Raw genomic sequence first — 17,603 nt, 5'->3', positions numbered from 1 at the left:
GGGGGACGTGAAGCTGGGTATCTCAGCTCGAGGCCCTTTTCACATCAGCCACTGGGGTGTTCATTCCCTCCACAGAGAGTCGCTGAGCCCGGCCCCAGGGATGTGGCAGTACTTGGGCAGACATGACTTCTGCCCTCGAGGTGCCTGGAGCCTGGTGGACTCTGGACCCGGAGACCCCTTCCCACCAGCACAGGGAACATCCACATCTGCTCACGGACGACAGATCGGGGAGCACCCTGAGTCCAGAGTCGCAGCTCTGGGTGCCCCCTTTGGACAGTGCACAGGCCAGGAAGAGAAGCGTTCTCTGTCCTTGGGGATGAGACCCACTCGTTAATAAGCCCAGAGATAGGTACTAGGATCCCAGCGCGAACAAGAGTCCTAAACTGCAGGATGCCATGGGCAGACGTGTTCCGGAAAAGCCACGCCATCCCCTGGCCTCTCGGAGAGTCACATGCTTACGAACGTGCTGCAGGCTCTCTGGAAAGTCCGGCAGGAAAGACACCTGTTCCACCTGAAGTCTCCCAATCGTTTTTGACCACGCACTCCTTTGTTCCAAGCCACCTCTGCCAGCTTGAGTATGTGCTAGAGCGGTGGGAAGAGCTCCGCATCTACAGCCAGGGACTCGGGTTCGAGGCTCAGCCTTACATGGGATTAGCACTTCGTAAACCAATCGTGGAAACATTGTAACCCAGAGGAGGGGAAGCGACTTGCCCAGGTCACTCAGCACCAGCTCTAGAACCCAGGTCTCCACGCTAGTGATAACGTGATGGGCGGCCTTAAGGCGTATCTGGCCTTGCTTCCCCTCTGACGGGGCAGCCCTCACCCAACCTGCTGGGTGGGTGTTCAGGTCTACTAGTCCATATGGTGCCTTTCTGCAGATTACAAAAAGACAAAAAGGCTTTTCCTTCTCCTGGGTCAACAAAATCCCATTTCAGGGCACATGGATTGATAAAGCATTGCATGGCCTGGATTTCAGCCCCACTTGCTCCCTTGGCCAAGTACCGTTGTGCAGGATACAACCTGTACAACTGTACATGGCAACCCTTATATACCCTTTCTCCTCATTGCTCCTCACTCCTTCCACCTTCATCCCTTTCATGTGAGCAGCACCTTCCCCTCAGGGGGCCGGGGTGAGGCTGGCATGGGAAGAGCCCAGTTGGATGGGCTCTACTTCCCAAGCCCCAAAGCAGCATTGGCTGAAGGTGCTGACTCAGCAAACTTTAATTTATCTCACAGGCCAGGGGTGCGCGTGAAGCAATTAGTGAAATAATGGTTATGTCGCACTAAAAATTATTTATAGAGTCACCGTGCACACAGCTGTGATTAAATTAGACAACCAGGGGGACTTTAACTGCCAGCGGAGCCAGCATCCAAGGTCCGGGCTCCAGCTGGCTGGGGATGGGGTGGGTTCACTTCTCCTGTCCACTTGCACCCCTGCCAGGCAGGGGTGAGAGGGCCCACATGGGCAGTGGGGTGGTGAGGGGGTCCCTGTTCCAGATGATCTGAGCTGCCAGGACCCTGGAACTAAATACGTCCGGGGCTTTGCACATTTGGGTTCTCTGTGAACCCTTAGTGAGTGAAAGAGAAGTGGTTTGGGTGAATTAGAAAAGACGGTCCTAGGGCACCCACGGGCTTGCCGTTGACCCCTGCAGCAGCCCCTGAGAGCCAGAGCCGAGCTGGAAACCAGAGATCAAGCCAGCCTTTCTCAGGGGGCGAAACAGAGGGCTGGAAAGTTCATCTTTCCTCTTCCCCTGGCAGGCGTCAGGAGACCCTTGTTCCAGCCCTGGGCCCTTTACCCCAGGGTGAGCCCTTTACCCCACCTGGACCTCAGGGTATCCCCTGAGAGTTAGTGTCAGACAGGGCGCTTCTACAGAGGGGAACAGATCTTTGTTGAGAATCTGTCGCATATGGACGCTGTCTGTATTTATATTTACTGTCTTATTCGTGTTTACATTCATATTCTTATTTAGCTCCTCACAACAGTCCTGTAAGGTAAGTATTCTTGTTCCCCCTTGACAGATGGAGAACCTGAGGTTCAGAGAGGTAAAGATATTTGCCCACAGCCACACAGCAAGTGAGGTGCTTTCTAAAGCCCCATCAGACTCCAATGATGGAGCACTGTGGTGCTTTGAGTATTTGGGGGTGCCTTCTGGGTACCCAGCACTGTGCTGGATGTGATGCTGAAAAATGATAACAGGGCTTCCTTTACACTCTCATTTCCTCAGCAGCCCCTCAGGTGCATATGAGGAAACTGAGTCACAGAGCGTGCCTTGAATGTCCCAAAACCCCCAGTCTGTGAGTCAGGGTTTGTGTTCATTAACAGGTCTCCATCTCTCACCATGATGCTGGTGGCCCCCCCCAAGTAGGAGCCACAGATCTTTGCCCAAAGTCCAGGGCTACCTGTGTGACTCCACAATTCTCCCGGGCTGCTGAGGGTGTTGGCAGCCCTGAGGGTGGCAGCTGGGGTAGGGAGTGTGCGATGCAGTCACGGGCCCTTGGCGGAGTGTTGGCTCCAAGCCTGGCTCCTCCGCCAACCCCAGGCCAGCCTCCCTGGCACTTCCACCCCGGCCCCTCTGAGCTGAAGATGGTTTCAGACCATTTCACAGGAGTGCTAGGCTCAGTCATCTTTTAGTGGCTGGGGCCCTTTCCGGATCTCGCTGGGCCTCCCTCTAAGCAAGCCCCTGGAGGCGCAGAGCAGAGGGGTGACCAAGCAGGGCCCCAAGCCCGCAGTCTCCCCTCTCTTCCTCCTCTCTTCTAGCACTTCCCTCGTGGGTCCCCCATCAGCTCCTCTGTCCCCCACAGCAGGTCCCTCTCTCCAATCATAGTTCCTGCAGCTCAGCTCCCTCTCCAGAAGACTTCTGCCCAGGGGCGTGTACTCATGGATCTCCCTGAACCCTACCCCTGGTACCCCAAAGCAGGAGGGCTGGATGGCGGGAGGACAGAGGATTGAGAGGGGAGCTCGGTGCCCCTGGTGCCCCTGTCTCCAGCGGGTCCCCCCAGGGAGGAACCCCACCATCCTTTTCACATCCTTTTCACAGCCCCTCTCCCTGGCCGCTGCCCAATGTGACTCCTCATCCAAGTCAGGGCCAGCCTCTGGATTCTCCTGGGTGCACACGGGGCCAGTCCCCTCTCCCAGGTCTGTCCTGAGTCCTGCTGCTGCCTCGGGCCACTTAGCATGCAGCCCTGGTTGTGCGGCTGCAGCAACCAAATGAGATTAGCTTGCCTGCTAAAGCAAGTCCCCACTCGCCACCACCCACGGCCCTGCACAGTCGCCAGCTGCTCTGGAGAGCCCACGGCTGGGCGGGCCCGGCCCGGCCCCTACCACCTCACTCCCCCTCGAACTTGGGGCCAGGGGCAGGTGGAAAGAAGATGAAGGATCCTGCCCAACCTTATAGGCCTGCAGCCTCCCTCCCAACAGGCCTTCTGGAGTCAGCAGGGGGGCAGAGGGGACGCTGGGCAGAGGGAGACAAACGAGATTAAGGATGCTTCCTGGCTTTGTATCCTTTGCCAGTTCTCCTCCACCCAACCTCCTGGGAGGAACAAATGGGACATACACCCTGCCGCTTCTCCGCCCTTTACATCTCCAGGGCCAGTAGTAGGGAGCGAGGGGGAGGAAGGGTCCGGCCCAGCGGCACTCCCTCAGCGTCTGCTCCCACGCCTGCTGGGAGTCAAGCAAGAAGGTCTGCCCCGGCCCCGGGCCTCCCTGCCTCTCTCCTGGCCAGAGAAGGGGAGCCGTGGGAAGAAGGACCCAACTCAGCCCCAGCCCCCATCCAGCCGGAGGCCCTGCCCCTCACCCCCAGGAAGCTTCCAGGGCCTGTGAAGGAAGCTGGCAGGAAGAAGGTTTTCAAGAAGCCCGAGTTCTCAATCAGACCCCCGGAGAGGTGAGAGATGCCTTTGATGTCAGGACTTGGGTGAGGGTGTCTCATAAGGGGGTGGGGTGTGCAGGGGACCCTGCCTGGGCTCCTGCTGACAGCTGCAGCTGCCTCCCTGAGCTCACGTGAGTCTCCAGAACTGCCTTTCTTCTTGTTCCCATCTCTCCTAGTCTCCATCCTACAGGTGACCTGCCCAGCCAGAAGCAAAATGCTCCTGAGGCCACTCAGATGGCCCTGAGCCACCTGGGGCTTCATGCCTGGCTGGGTCCCACCGGGCTGCTCCCCTTTAAGGGCTGAGATTGGCACCTGCTGGCTGAGGATGGCAAGCCCCTGCCTGCCTCCCGCATCTACCTGGCCGGTCCAGGTGGGTCCAGCGGGGTTGGATGGGGGCTCAGTGTGAGGGAGGGGCTCCTCCTGTCCTTGCCTGGAGGGGAAGGCTCCCACATCTCCCACCACTCCCTGCCCATCTCCTCTCCCTCTCCTTCCTCCTTCTCAGCGTCTGCCCCTACCCCAGCAGCTCAGTTGGCCAGCTCATGCCCTGCACACTTCAACTTGCACTTCTCTCCTCACATGCCCGCTGTGTAACTTTAGGCAAAACACCAAACCTCTTTGAGCCTCACTTTCCCCATCTCCAAAATGGGAGTGACCCCTACTCACCTTAAGGGCTGCTGTGTGGCTCAAATTACATCACGACTGTGCATGGCCAGGAGAATCATGGAGCCATCTCAAGGATTTTCATTATCGGTGACTGAGAATCAGTTCCTCAAGAGTTTGCTGGCCTTTTGCCCAAAAAAGGCTCCGCAGGCCTTGGCCCCAGCTGTGTGGATGTTCCTCAGCATGGTTCATTTGGAGTGGATACGGGCGGGCCCCTTCTGTGATGGTGAACAGGGGTCCCGCTGGCCTCTGGCCCTGGGCAGAGGGAGGAGGGAGCGTCGGGATGCATAGGCAGGAGGACGTGGATTAGAGTCCATCACAGAAATGACTTTCTTATCACCACACGACCTGAATTGCCGGGACCAACTCTGGAAATTGACTTGCCTCCCCTCTCTTGCCTCCCCTCCACTACCCTTCCCTCTGCTCCTGCTTCCCTCCCCAGCCTCAGCCCCCATGTCTGAAAGCCCTGTTGGGAGACACCAAGAGACAGAGATGCAGAGAGAAGCAAGGCAAAGAGGAAAGTGGGGCGGGCAGAGACCCCACGCTCCTAGAGGACCAGGAGGCAGAGGTGGAAAACAGGCAGGGATGGGAGACACAGGGGGGACGTGGGCCTTCAGCAGAGAGGAGCACGTCCTCCTCCCAGCTCATTCCCCCACCTGCTCCTGCACCCTGCTGGCCAGGTTGGTGCCTTCTCCTGCCTGCTGGCCCCTCTCCAGCCCCGACCTTGGCGCCTCTGCACCCCGCCCGGGGCAGGGCTCTGATGACTGGGGCAGAACCCTGGGCTGGAGCCCACGGGTGCTTGGAAGCAGCCCTAGTGAGTTCCTGGCAGAGCTAGGCTGCAGGTGGTGGGGAATGGGCCTCGGGCGGCCGGGGGCAGCCAGCTGTGTAATGAGGCAGCACTCCACATCCAGGCAGGAGGTGGGCAGGGCAGGGGCTCAGGTAAGCAGAGGGAGGGCCCAGCCCCGCCTGCCCCAGGTCCCCAGTCATGCTGCCCTGGAGTATCCCATGGGGGCTCAGGGCCCAGGAAACTCAGACGGAGCTGTGGGAGTCTTGGCAGGGGGCTGGGACCCACGATATAACCTTCGACAGCCCTCATGGTGCAGCCCAGCCCAGCCCAGCCCCCAGGCCTGACGGAAGATCAGAAGCCGAATGCTGCTGCCTCACAGCCTGAGCTGGTCCTGGCTCCCCGTTCCCAGCCAGCGTCTCCATCTACAGCCTGAAAGTCTGAGACTCCGGCGTTACCTGGCTCCAGGCCTCTAACCACGCAGCCCCTTCCCTCACCCCTCTCTGCTCGCCCACCTCCCTTCCACATGTCCACCTGTCACTAGTCTAGTGCAGACCCTCTGGGGGTGGGCGGTCCCAGGAGCCAGGGAGTCGAGCAAGGGGAGGACCCCAGCCCAGGATCATGTGGCCCCAAACCTTTCCCCAATAAGCCCACCCTCCCCAAACACACACGTGCGCATGCGCGCACACACACACAAACACACAGATACACACACACACACTCTGCTTCTTTTGGATCACTCAGAATGTGTTGTTGAATCTCAAGTTCACAAATTATCACCTCTTAATCCAATCCCCATTTTACAGGTGGGGAAATCGAGGCCCAGAGAGGGAACGGACTTGTCCAAAGTTACATGGCAAGGAAATTCCTCTGAGCCCAGCCAGTCCTTCCCTCCTGGAAGGACCTCCCCTGGGAGCCCCCAGTGGCCTATAGGCTGTCTCCCCAGGCTCTCCAAGTCCTCCTGGCTGCCAGACCCGGCCAATTGCAGGGCCCCAAAGTTAATAAATCAAGGTGACTTTGGGGACGAGAATCGGCCTCCTTCTCCATTGTCCCTCCCATTTGCATAATCCTGGCTGGCAATATGATAATGATGTTTGTTAAAGACAGAGCACAATAAATTAATACCGTTAAGTTGTTGCTGCAAAATGCAAAGCAGGTAATTTACTGCCAGCAAGGAATGGAGCCTTTAAACTGTAATGGATTAACTTTCCCAGCAGCAAATGTGTCCCCCGAGGGAGGGAGGGGGACGGCAGGGGCGGGGCTGGCTTGATGGTAGGGAGGCCGGCGTTCTTCCCAGGGTCCGGGCATTTGGTGCCCAGGCCCCGATCTTAGGTCTCCACTGGATGTCAACCTCTTCTCCATTGTGCAGAAGGGGAAACTGAGGCCGGCATGGAGGTTGAGCTGTAGAAGACCACAGCCAGACAGTGCTGGTGAACTGGGACTTCCTGGGACAGCACACACCCCTCTAGAGGAGGGGGCTGCGGATGCCCCATTGGTGCACCCACACTGGGACCCTCGGAAGCAGCCCCTGTTGCAGACCTTTCTTTCTTGAGGGTGACTAGAGGGGTCCCACCAGGCCTAGTCCCAACCCCACAAGTGGCCAAGCTTCCAGCCCAAAGGAGGCCTCAGCCCCAGAGTCAATCCTGGCTCAGGCCTGGCTCCTCTTGGGGTCCACACCACGGCAAGGAGGGAAGGGTCCTGGGTTGGTTAGGGCCAAGGGGGTGGGGGAAGGGGAAAGAGTACACGGGGGCGGTGGGGGGGAGTGGGGGCTGAGAGTCAGACCCTGGCCTGATGCCCTCCCAGGTGTACCCCTCCCCCCCCCCCACCCCAGACACTGGTTCTCAGGTCCAGGGAGGGGAGGGGGCTGGGGAAGGGGGAGGAGAGGGGGGAACGGGATCATGGCCGTGTGGAAGGTGGGTGGTCGGTGGGGAGGCAGGTAGTGTCTGTGGCCCGGGGCCCTCACCGGTGCCTCTCAGGGCAGCCCCTCCATTACGGCTCGGACAGCATCTTCAGCCCCCAGGAGAACTGCCGCAGCCCGGGCTCAGGGCTGGCCGCCGGGCGGGTCCCTGGGACCCCAGCAGAATTCTAATTTCCCATTTATCTCTGCAGCTTCTCCAGCTGTATTAAAGGGGCGACGCTCCGGAATCAGCTCCCAGGCTAATTGGAATTGGGCCTCCTCTCACTCCTGGACAAGGGTGGGGTGGGGGTGGGGGTGGGGGCGGGGGCAGCTCCGACTGGGGTAGGGGGTGCTGGGGACCTGGGCTCCACGTGGGTGGCTGTGGTCCTGGAATCCAGACTCGCGATCACAGTCCTGACTGCCACGTGCCTTGAGCAAGCCCCTGTCCCTCTCTGGACCCCTACATTCCCTCATCTGAGATGCTGCCGATGATAATCACAATAGCAGCAGCACCCATCACTTTTGCTCAGCATTTCCTGGGTACCAGGCGCTGTCCAAAGAGCTCTACACGACAGCCCTCGTCTAATCCTGCAACAGCCCAGTGCAGTCAGCATCATTATAGCCTACCGTATGGATGAGTAAACTGAGGCGCAGAGGAGTTCAGTAACCTGCCCAGGTTTGTCAAGTGCCTGGAGACACCCAAATAGACCCAGGGTTGGGTGGAGCTCCCTATGCCCATTTTGCAGATGAGGAGACCGAGGTCTGGTCCACAACGGCTTTTAGCTTTGGGATTATGTCACTCCCTCAAAGGCTCCCTTCCATTGCCTCCCAGGGTCCAGGGCTGGCATTTCCAGGGTAGCAGGCCGGGTTTTCAGATGGAGCCTTCAGTGCAAACATCTGAGGTGGGGCAGGGCTCTGTTCTCCCAACACCTGCCTTTCCTTCGCCCCTCTCTCCTTCCCTGAACTCAGGCCTCAATCCTGGCATCCTCCTGGTCTCCTGGGGCCCTTTGTCCCGCACATGCTGAGCTGGAGGGAGGGCCTCACCTCCTGAGCACAAATTCATTCCCAGACAGACTCCGGATGCAAACCCCATGCCTCTGCAAGTCCAGAGTGGAAGGACAGAGAGGAGAGAGGGCAGAACTCCACCAGAGCCTGTCCCCTCGTGACCCTAGAACCAGGCCCTTTACACATGTTACCTTGTTTCACCTTCACAACAGCCCCACGAGCCAGGGCAGCTCGCATGCCCATTTTCCAGACAAAGAAACTGAGGCTCCTGTGAAGTGCTTTGAGCAAGTTCTCGCGGTGAGAACCTGGTTGAGCTGGGATTCCAACCCAGTTTTGTCTAAATCCAGAAGCTGAGCCCTCAACGGTACGCTCTCACATGCAAGAGGGAAGCCAGGGCTTGGAAGTTCCAGCGAAGGAGGCCCTGGCATGAGGGCGTGAGCACGCGACTCCAGGGAAGGGGCCGGGCTGGGGACCAGGGCACCTGGGTCTAAACCTCTGTTTGGTCCAGACACGCTGCGTGATACTTCCTTTCTCTGATCTCAACGGCAAAATGGAGCTAACGATAGTGCCTACCTTACAGGGCGGCTGTGAGTATTACAGGAACTATAAATAAAACGCTTATCACACAGCCCGACACACAGTAGGTGCTCCATCAAAGCTAGCCATTGATTCCAAATGAAGTCACACCAGCCTCCCAGGACTGCCGGAGCAGCCCAATTGCCCTGCTCCATGGTCTCAGAGCTTGTCAGCGCAGGAAGCATCAAAGGCAATGCCCTCATCTTTCAGATGGGGAAACTGAGGCCCTGGGTGGAACAAGTGAGTGGCAGGGCCAGGACTCAGCCCCCAGTCTCCTGGAGGCCTCCCTGCCCCAGCCAGGGTGATGGTTCTCCTTCCAGTCTCCTTTTGCGCTGTCTGTACGCATCTGTCTGTCCGGCTGTCCCTCCCCTACGAAGCCAGCAGGATGGCTGACCCTGGCAGCCCTTTTTAGTCCAGCTGCTGGCAGGAACCAGCCTGAATGAATGCAAAGAGACCCCCCTCTGGAGGCTGCTCTTGCCGTGTCCCCTGTCCAAATGTTAATTTTGCCAGGGCCTTGATAAATCTTCCTGTCGTCTCCATCCGCCCGAGACATAGATTTCATCTTATTGAGAGGTGACACTTCTGCCCTTTGGTAGCAGCTATCACTTTCAGGTGGCGCCCAGAGTGGAGAGCAATGAAGAACCAGGCCCTGCTAAATCCCCTTCTGCCACCCAGCCTTTCCCTTACACCCCGTGAGGCCACCCCAGTTGAGACATCGTCACCTGCCCCTCCAGAAGAGGTCCCAGGGCCGCGCCCCCTCCCCTCGCTCCCAGCATTTTGGGGCACACCTGCACGTCTACACCTGAGGCTTGCTCAGGCCTCCAGAGCCACTTTGCTGTCAGGATGGCAGACTGGAGGAGCCATGGAATAACGTCCAGGGAGCAGCTCTCAACCACTGATTCTTTGGGGCTGGGGTGTAAGTACCCCAGCTCCCTCACCATTTGGGGGCGGATTCTCTGAGGTGTGAGTTCCACTCTGGCTCCCAGAATTCCCTGGTGGAGTTAAGCTCTAGCTGCCCGCCGTGGTAAGGGGCTTGATTGTGCACCCCTCATGGGCTGTCTCCCTTCCCCTCTACTTCCTCACCCTCCCTGCTGCTGCATCCTGGGAGCACCTCCCAAATAAACTGCTTGCCTTTGACTCCTCTTCTTTGGGTCTCCTTCTGTGCGTACCCAAACTAAGACACTCACCAAACATTCCTTAGCACTCAAGATGTAATGCACTCTAGTCAGCAATGGAGATGCAACAAGAGGTATGTTGACATTTATCGAATGCCTCTATGCAGAAGGGCAGCTGCTGACCTAATTAACCGGAACTCAATTAAGGATCCCTTTTAAGTAGCTTAAGACAAAGATCCCACTTTACAGAAGGAAAGTCAGAGACCCAGAGAAGAGTGGGGACTTGTGTAAAGTCACTCAGCCCAGGCAGGACCAGAGCAGGGCTCTGCATTCCTCCCCTTTCTCCCTGAAAGGGAAGCAAAGAGGTCAGAGACAGCTGCAGGGCCGGGTTCTGTGGCCGCCGAGAGTCCTCCGCCTCCTCGTCCTCATCTCCCATCCCCCCACCTCCTCCCCGATGCAGTGGAGACCCCTCCCCTCGGGGCCATAAGCACTGCAGCAGGAGAGGCTTGTCAGGCTGGCAGTGTCCTCGCTGCTGGCTGGACTCCCTTCATCTCTGCTCTGAAGACGCACCGGCCCTGAGTGAGCAAGTGCCCCTGCGTCCTGTCAGCCACGTGGTCCTCCAGGTTAAGCCTGGCCCTCTTCAGGAAGTCCCCAGGAGGGACATCCAAGTACTACTGAACTGAAATAGCAATATTTCGTCATCTGCCTTACATTCCTTATCTTAATGACTCGTCTTCCGTCACTTCCGACTGAGTCAGTGTGTGCCCAGTGCTGGCAGGGAGGGGATCAGGGTTTGGGGCCAGGTTCTGCCACTTGCTGTGTAACTCCAGGCAAGCTGTGTAACCTCTCTGAGTTTTTCAGTACGGGGGGGCTGTTGTGAGAAAACAACTAAATAATAAATGAAGGGTATTAGCATAGTATACAGGACATAGGGAGAGGTCAATAAAGAGTACCTGCCATTATTACCCAAAAAATGGGATTAATAATATCTACCTGAGGTTCCTTGAGAGGAGCTCACGACACAAAGCATCTGAAGCATACGGCGAAATAGCAGGGGTTCATTTAGGACCATCCTGGGGCAGGACCAAAAATGGTGCGGTGACTCAGGCAGGGGCATTCAGCTTATCTGTGGCCATGGGGTCCATCCTAGTGGCTCCAAATGCCCATCAGGGAGATGACCACCTCGTCAGCTCCCATCTGGGGCTGACCCCAGCCCCAGCCAGCCTTGGGGTGTGGTCCAAGCTGGGGATGCCAGCACCAAGGATGGGTGGGAGCCTGGAGCCCAGGAAGACGCACGTGATCAATACTAAACCAATCTCTTACAAGATTACCCTGGCCTCTAGTATCCAGTCGTAAAGAAAATCACTCAGCACGCCAGGGAGACGTGAAAAATGCCAGAGATTACAGTTTGGGATGTTCCGAGTGAGAGTAAGTGAGTCCGGGATTGTTTCCTGCAGTAAATAATTCATCCACTTTAAATTTCATTTTTTTCTTGCCAACGCCTTCCCGCCCTCCTTCCGTCTCGCTGCCTCTCCCGCCAGCTTCCTCTCAAGCCTGATCTCCCCACAGCTCCCACCCCCACCTCAGTCCAGGGCACCCCCACAGCCAGCAAGGGGCTCATCATACAAATGTTTCGAGTCTGTTAATGACACTAATCGTCTTTCGCTGCTAATTAGTAACACTGCCAAGAAAAACTTCTCTGTTACAGAGGCTGAGGACCACCCAAGCAGGACAGCCTAGTTGGGGCAGCCATGGGAAAAGCCGCAGCTATGCTGGGCAGTAGCGCCGGAGCTGGGCATGGGGTATGGCACCAAGAAGAGTGAGCCTGCTGGACCAAGGGCAGTCTGGCCAGGGACAGCTCCCACCATGGAGGACCTTGTCCTCTGCCCCATCCTCTACAACATTCAGCGATGATGGCTGCAGGTGGAGGCTGGGACCACGCCAGGAGGCAGGGAAAGAGATCTGGCTAGTGATGGCCCCTTCAGCACTGAATCACCATGGGGACTTCAGGGCCTCCAAGTCAAAAGCATGGATCGACTCCAATCTAACAGTCAGTTCTGAGACCCAGGGCTCAGAAGTGGCTGATGGTGGGCACCTATGTGGAATCTCTTTGCACACCAGCAGCTGGGTCTCCAGCAGTTGACCGCTCAACAAGTAGACCCTGGGGAGACGCTGGGCACCCAAAGACACATCTGGCTCTGCCCTGATCTCCAGGAGCTCACAGCTTGGTGTGGGGAGATGTATAACAACAGTCAACATCCACTGAGCATTTACTCTGTGCCAGGCACTGGGCTAAGAACTCATGCACATTCATAGACTCCTCCCAACAACTCCTGGAGGTAGGTACCTTTTTGGTTTGGGGTTTGTTTTTTAATTTTTTAATATTTTTTTGGTAGTTAGTCTTCTTATCCCCATTTTATAGGTGAGAAACCTGAGGCACAGAAAGATCAAGTAATTTGTCCACTGTGACAATAAGGCAGAACGAGGATGTGAACTCAGTGAGCCTCGATCCAAAGCCCATCTGCTCTAACCACAAAGCCGTCAACAGAGAAGCCAAGGCAGTTGTAACGCGGTGTGAGCTATGCTGGGACAGGGTACGTGTCGGGGCTGCAGGAGCACAGAGGAAGCATGTCAAGACGTCTTGGGTGATTGGCGAAGGCTTCCAGGAGGAGGTGGGGCCTGAGAGAGCCTTGAGGGGTGCATAGGAGTTAGCAAGGGGAAACAGGCAATAGGAAGGAATTCCAAAAGGATAGGGCATTGTGAGCAAAGCACAGAGGGAAGAAAGGGCAGAATTCAAGTGATGTGGTGATGTTTGAGGGTAAGGAGTGAGGTGGAGATCCGTAAGAGGGCAAGCTGGGGAGACCCAAGGAGCTGGATGTTATGCTGGGGACATGGGGAGCCAGGCAAAGAGAGCAGCAGAGAAGACCCGACTTTGAGAAGCTCCCTCTGGCTACAGCATGAAGGGGGATTGTAGAGGGAGAGATACAGGAGATTGGTGATAGGCCAGGAAAGGGCTGGCCAGGGGGTGGGCTCAGGCTGTGTGCTACTGGGATTGGAGAGGAGGAAGCAAACTCAGGAAGTGATTTGGAGGTAAAAGTGGGTGGAAGCGGTGATGGATTGGAAGTGGAGGTAGGAGAAGGGAGAGGGAGAGTCCAGGAGGTGGGACCCAGCAGGCTCGGGGCTGACAAATGAGGGCTGCCTCTCTCTGGGCCAGGCCTCTAGGGTGTTGGCACAGCTGCGCACTCAACCCCAGCTTGGGCTGTAGGGGGCCCAGCCACCAGGAGCCAACAAGGCAAGAAGCACCCAAAGCTGAAAGGGCCCCTGGCCAACTGTATCTCCTCCCTCTGGCATGTCAAATCCCACCACCCCAGCTTCATCCTCCTGGGGAAAGCATCGCCTCTTCTCGGATGGGAGATCATATGATGCCTTGAACTCCTCTTACAGAGCTGAACACTCAAGTTACATATGATCTTTTTCAGGGGCAGCTTTCTGGGGTTCCCCCACTGGGCAGAATAAATTGTTCCCTCCTCTGTGGTCCCAGAGTGCCTTGTGTGTTTGCACAATCCTGATGACCCTGGAGTGGTTTTTCTTTAGTCTGCCCGCTGCATTAGTCTGGGAGCTCCTGAAGGGGCATTGTGACAAGGGATCCTTTGGTTTGTGTTTTTGCAAATGAGGATGATTTCGCGTGAATGCATTTTCTCAAGTTATCTTCCTTTCTAGATTGTGAGCCCTCTGAAGGCGGTCTCTTGTCTTATTTTATTATCCGACAGTAACGTTGACTTTTTTTGATGTTCAGCTCTACAAATTTCAACGCATATATAGATCATGTAAGCCCTGTCTGAAGGCACTGTTAATTCACATAAATGGTATTATGCTATGGATCCTCATTGGTTTCTTATTCCCTTCATTTCGTGTTTTAAACACCCACACATGGCTGTCACTGTGTATGTGTCTTGTCTGTTGTACTAACAGCTGCCCAAACCTCCACTGTGTGTGTCCCCACATCTCCATCTACTCCCCCAGGCAGGGCACCCAGGGTTCCTCCAACTCCCCCGACCACAGACAACATGGGGATGAGCACCCTCAGACTTGTCCCTTGTGGACATGATGAGAATTTCTCAGGATTCTCAGGAGCAGAATCCCTGAGTCACGGGGTCAGCATGTAAATGTGATCTCTGAATCCCACATCATTCACACGGGTGTCCCAGCCCATCTTGGGGGATGACAGGTTATACAGAGCCGGCACGCACCAATAGGGCTGTCCCAGGTGTTAGAATGTTGACACCCTTCCACTCTGGTGGGTAAATAGCTGCTTCCCTGTCTTCTGAGGCTCCCAAGGGTTCAGCCCACCTCCTTGACCCCCAGCTGCTCCCGGAGCTCCTGGTTTTTCCCAAGATCCAGCAAGTAACCGGTTATACTTGACCCAGCAAGGAGCTTCAAGGTCCTACTCCAGTTCCCAATGTCCATTTCCGACTGTTACATATTTCAAATATCATCCTTGCCCATAACACTGTGTAGGGGAAAGAGCTGGAGAAGGGCCCCAGAGGTTGAAGATCAAGTCGTCCCCAGCAAGTCTCTGGCAAGCCCCGTCCCCTTACTGGATTCCCACTAGATGAGACCAGCACTGCTTGTATAATCCTCACGGCACCCCTGAGAGATCGGGAGTGGTTCTGCCCATTTGACAGATGAAGAAACTGAGGCCTACGGAGTGGGAGTGGTCACACAACAAGTAAGGGGCAGAGATGGGACGCAAGAGAGTTTGAAGAGGGAGGTAGGCCCCAGTCCCATCATGCCTTGAGGGGTCTCCACTCCATACCACACCACATGCAGTAAAATGCACCCACCCGCCCTCCCATCCTTTATGCAGGAGTCAGGGAGAGGTGAGCTGAATTGCAGCTGACTACTTGGCACAGTGTTAGCTTTCGTAGACATTTAATTAAACACTCATTAATTTCAATTTTGCAGTTTTCTTTTTGTATTTTGAAGCTCATCACTTTTTTTTTCCTTTCGGCTCTCTAACTTTTCTGTAGGCCCTTGACGAGAAGACTGAGGGCCCTTCTGAACACCTGACCATCACGGGAAGTACTGGGCCCTAGTCTGTCCCTCCGTCTCAGTGATGGGCCCTTGGTAGACCCCCCTGGAGCTGCAGTCAACCTGGGCAGGAGGGGGGAGCAGAGATCAGTCAACTTGGGGTCCTACACTCAGGGGCCCCACCTCTGCCTCTCAGACTCAGCATTCCCAAAGGCGAAGGTTCCCCAGGCCCTGAAGTCTGTGCTCAGGCAGCCTGTAGGGGCTGACACAGGGATCCCCGAGGCCAGCATGTGGGGGGCGGGGGGTGGTAGGGGGTTACTAGGGGAGGCTGGAAATTATGAGTGTTTTTTAAAAAAATGTGGATAAGGGTAGGGAGGAGCGGGGGCCTGGAATGCCAGGATTCCAGGGTTAGAGCCCTGGTCTGGATTAACAATAGTGTCAGCTAATACCTACATCTGTTGGGCACCTACTGGATGCCAGGCACTGTATTCCCATCTTCTTATTTAATTTTCATGACCCAGTGGGAGGGAAGCTGGGCAAATTGGCAAAATACTTAACGCCTAGTACAGCATGTGTGGGTCCATCAGGACACTCAGTACTGATGCTGGAGCAGGTCCTCAGGCCCCCAGAAGAGTTGGCCTTTAGTTTCTGGATCATAGGGAGGGGAGGTGCTTCTAGGTGAGACCAGGGAAATAGCAGGAGAGAGCACTGGGTCCATTGATTATTTCCCGACCAGTATGGAAGCATTGCAATGTTTTAACAAGCCCCGCTGGATATCAGTTCAGATTAGAGGTTCTATTATCATCATCTCCACTTGACAGTCAAGGAAACTGAGGCTCAGAGAGATGCAGTGACTCACCACCTCTAGTCGGGAGGAGCTGCCTGAATTCAGACCTAGGTTGGGCTCACTCCAGGGGGCAGACCTTTAATCTTTAGGTTTCTAATGTTTAGCTACTTTGTCCCAGCCCAGGGAACTCACATTCTGACTGTTTCCTCTTCCCCCAAAAGATGTCCTCGCTGCAGCCTCCAGCTCAAAGGACAGCAGCTCAGGCGGGAGGAAGGGAAGGGTTAATTGGGCAACAGCCCAGGGCAGGCATGGCACCGTTCTCAGCCCTTGCAGCCGCTGGCACCTGCCCTAGCCTTTCATCTCCACAGGTGCCAGGAGAGACAAGCTGGAGCCGGGCCGCCAGGGACCCAGCAGTGAGAGTGGCTTCCCTTTGATGCCCGTTGAGGCTGCCTGCTCTGAGCCCAGAATCAAAAGCAGGCAGCAGCAGCCAGTGCCCCAGGGTCCCCAGGATGGAAGCCTCTGGCCACCCCCTTCTACCTGCCTGGCTTGGGCCTCTACCGGGGCTCCGCTTTCGCCAGGTTCTCGGGGACCAGTCAGAGCAGGAGAGGGGCTGAAGGAGGCTCAGGGCCACAGGGGAGGAGGGAGAACAATGTGAGGCCAGGGCACCAGCCGCTCAGGCCCAGGCCAGGCCGGGGGTGGGGAGTGAGTGGGCGCCGGAAAAGCACAGAGCTCGAGCATGGCCTTTCCCTGAGGCGGGTGCAACCTTGCGGGGCTCAGGTCTCAAGGTGAGAGCTGCGGGGGGCCGGTGAGGAAAAGCAACGAATTTAAAAGGAATTAGTCAGGAGGAGGTGACAGGCCCATTCTGAAGCAAGATGAATGGGTTTCAGTTGGCGAAAATGATTCTAATTTATAATCTGCTTCTTGCTGCCGCTCGCCAATTAATTCTCTATAGATACATAAATAGGCCGCGTGTTTGCTCTGCTTCAAACGTAATAAACATTACACTCTGTCCTCTTCTTTTGTGCCGGTTCCTGTCACGGCATTAGGCCCCTCAGCTAATTCCTCACACCTGTCTCTGCCACTCAGGGGAGTGGGGCTGAGACGGGAGGAAGTGCCTGGCTGCAGGAAACTCGTGGCACCGGTAGATAAATGACTGATCCAAAAGCTGCAGGCACGTGCAGCCAGGCTGGGCTCCCCACTTGCTCTGGGAGAGGCCCAGGCAGGCAGGCAGGGAGGAAGGGAGGGAGGAGGGTGGGAGGGAGGGGAGTCCCCCATCCTCCTCTTGAGACTCCCCTGTCACAAACTTTGGGACCATTTTCCCAATGAGAGAAGGAGGGAGGGAGGGAGGGAGGCAGAGAACCAGCTGTCATTACTCTCTGTCGTCCCATCACTGGCCTGGGGTTTCCTGGTTCTTTCTCAAACACTCCATGCCCAGCCTGCTCCTTTCTTCATCTTTCTCACCCAGCAGTGAGAGGTTTCCCAGATCCCCCTTCCTCAAATGGGAACCCCCTCTTCAAAACTTCCTTTCCTCTTTAAATCTCTCCTTAGCACTACCACCATCTGACAGCCTATTTATTTTATTAATTTCTCCTATTTATTGTCTTCCCCAACTGGAATAGAAGTCCATGAGGGTATCCTGTGCTCACTGCTCTATCCTCAGTGCCTGGCTCATAGTAAACGCTCGATAAGTGTTTGTTGAATGAATGAATGAATGAGGTGGGAACAGGATGGGAGGGAGCAGCAGATGAGACCCAAAGATTGAAATGATATCTCACTCCAGCTCCTCAGCTCATCATCTTCCTTACTCCTGAGAGGCAGGGAGGTGTTGGGGAGGGGTAACTAGCCCCAGGTGACACAGTGGGTTAGCAGTGGAGCGGGGACC

At 56.1% G+C, this 17,603-nt stretch overlaps 1 long non-coding RNA gene across 1 annotated transcript; it reads left to right on the top strand.

The window, feature by feature from the left end:
* The first annotated feature begins 3,265 nt into the window (after positions 1 to 3,265).
* LOC138920228 (uncharacterized) lies at positions 3,266 to 6,456 on the top strand. Its single transcript, XR_011431064.1, has 3 exons — positions 3,266 to 3,881; positions 4,043 to 4,236; positions 5,616 to 6,456. It is a non-coding gene; the product is annotated as an uncharacterized lncRNA (long non-coding RNA).
* Positions 6,457 to 17,603: the final 11,147 nt, after the last annotated feature.

The sequence above is a fragment of the Equus caballus genome, chromosome 22, assembly GCF_041296265.1.
Source record: "Equus caballus isolate H_3958 breed thoroughbred chromosome 22, TB-T2T, whole genome shotgun sequence".
NCBI classification, from domain to species: Eukaryota; Metazoa; Chordata; class Mammalia; order Perissodactyla; family Equidae; genus Equus; species Equus caballus.
This window is presented reverse-complemented; position numbering and strand designations above follow the sequence as displayed.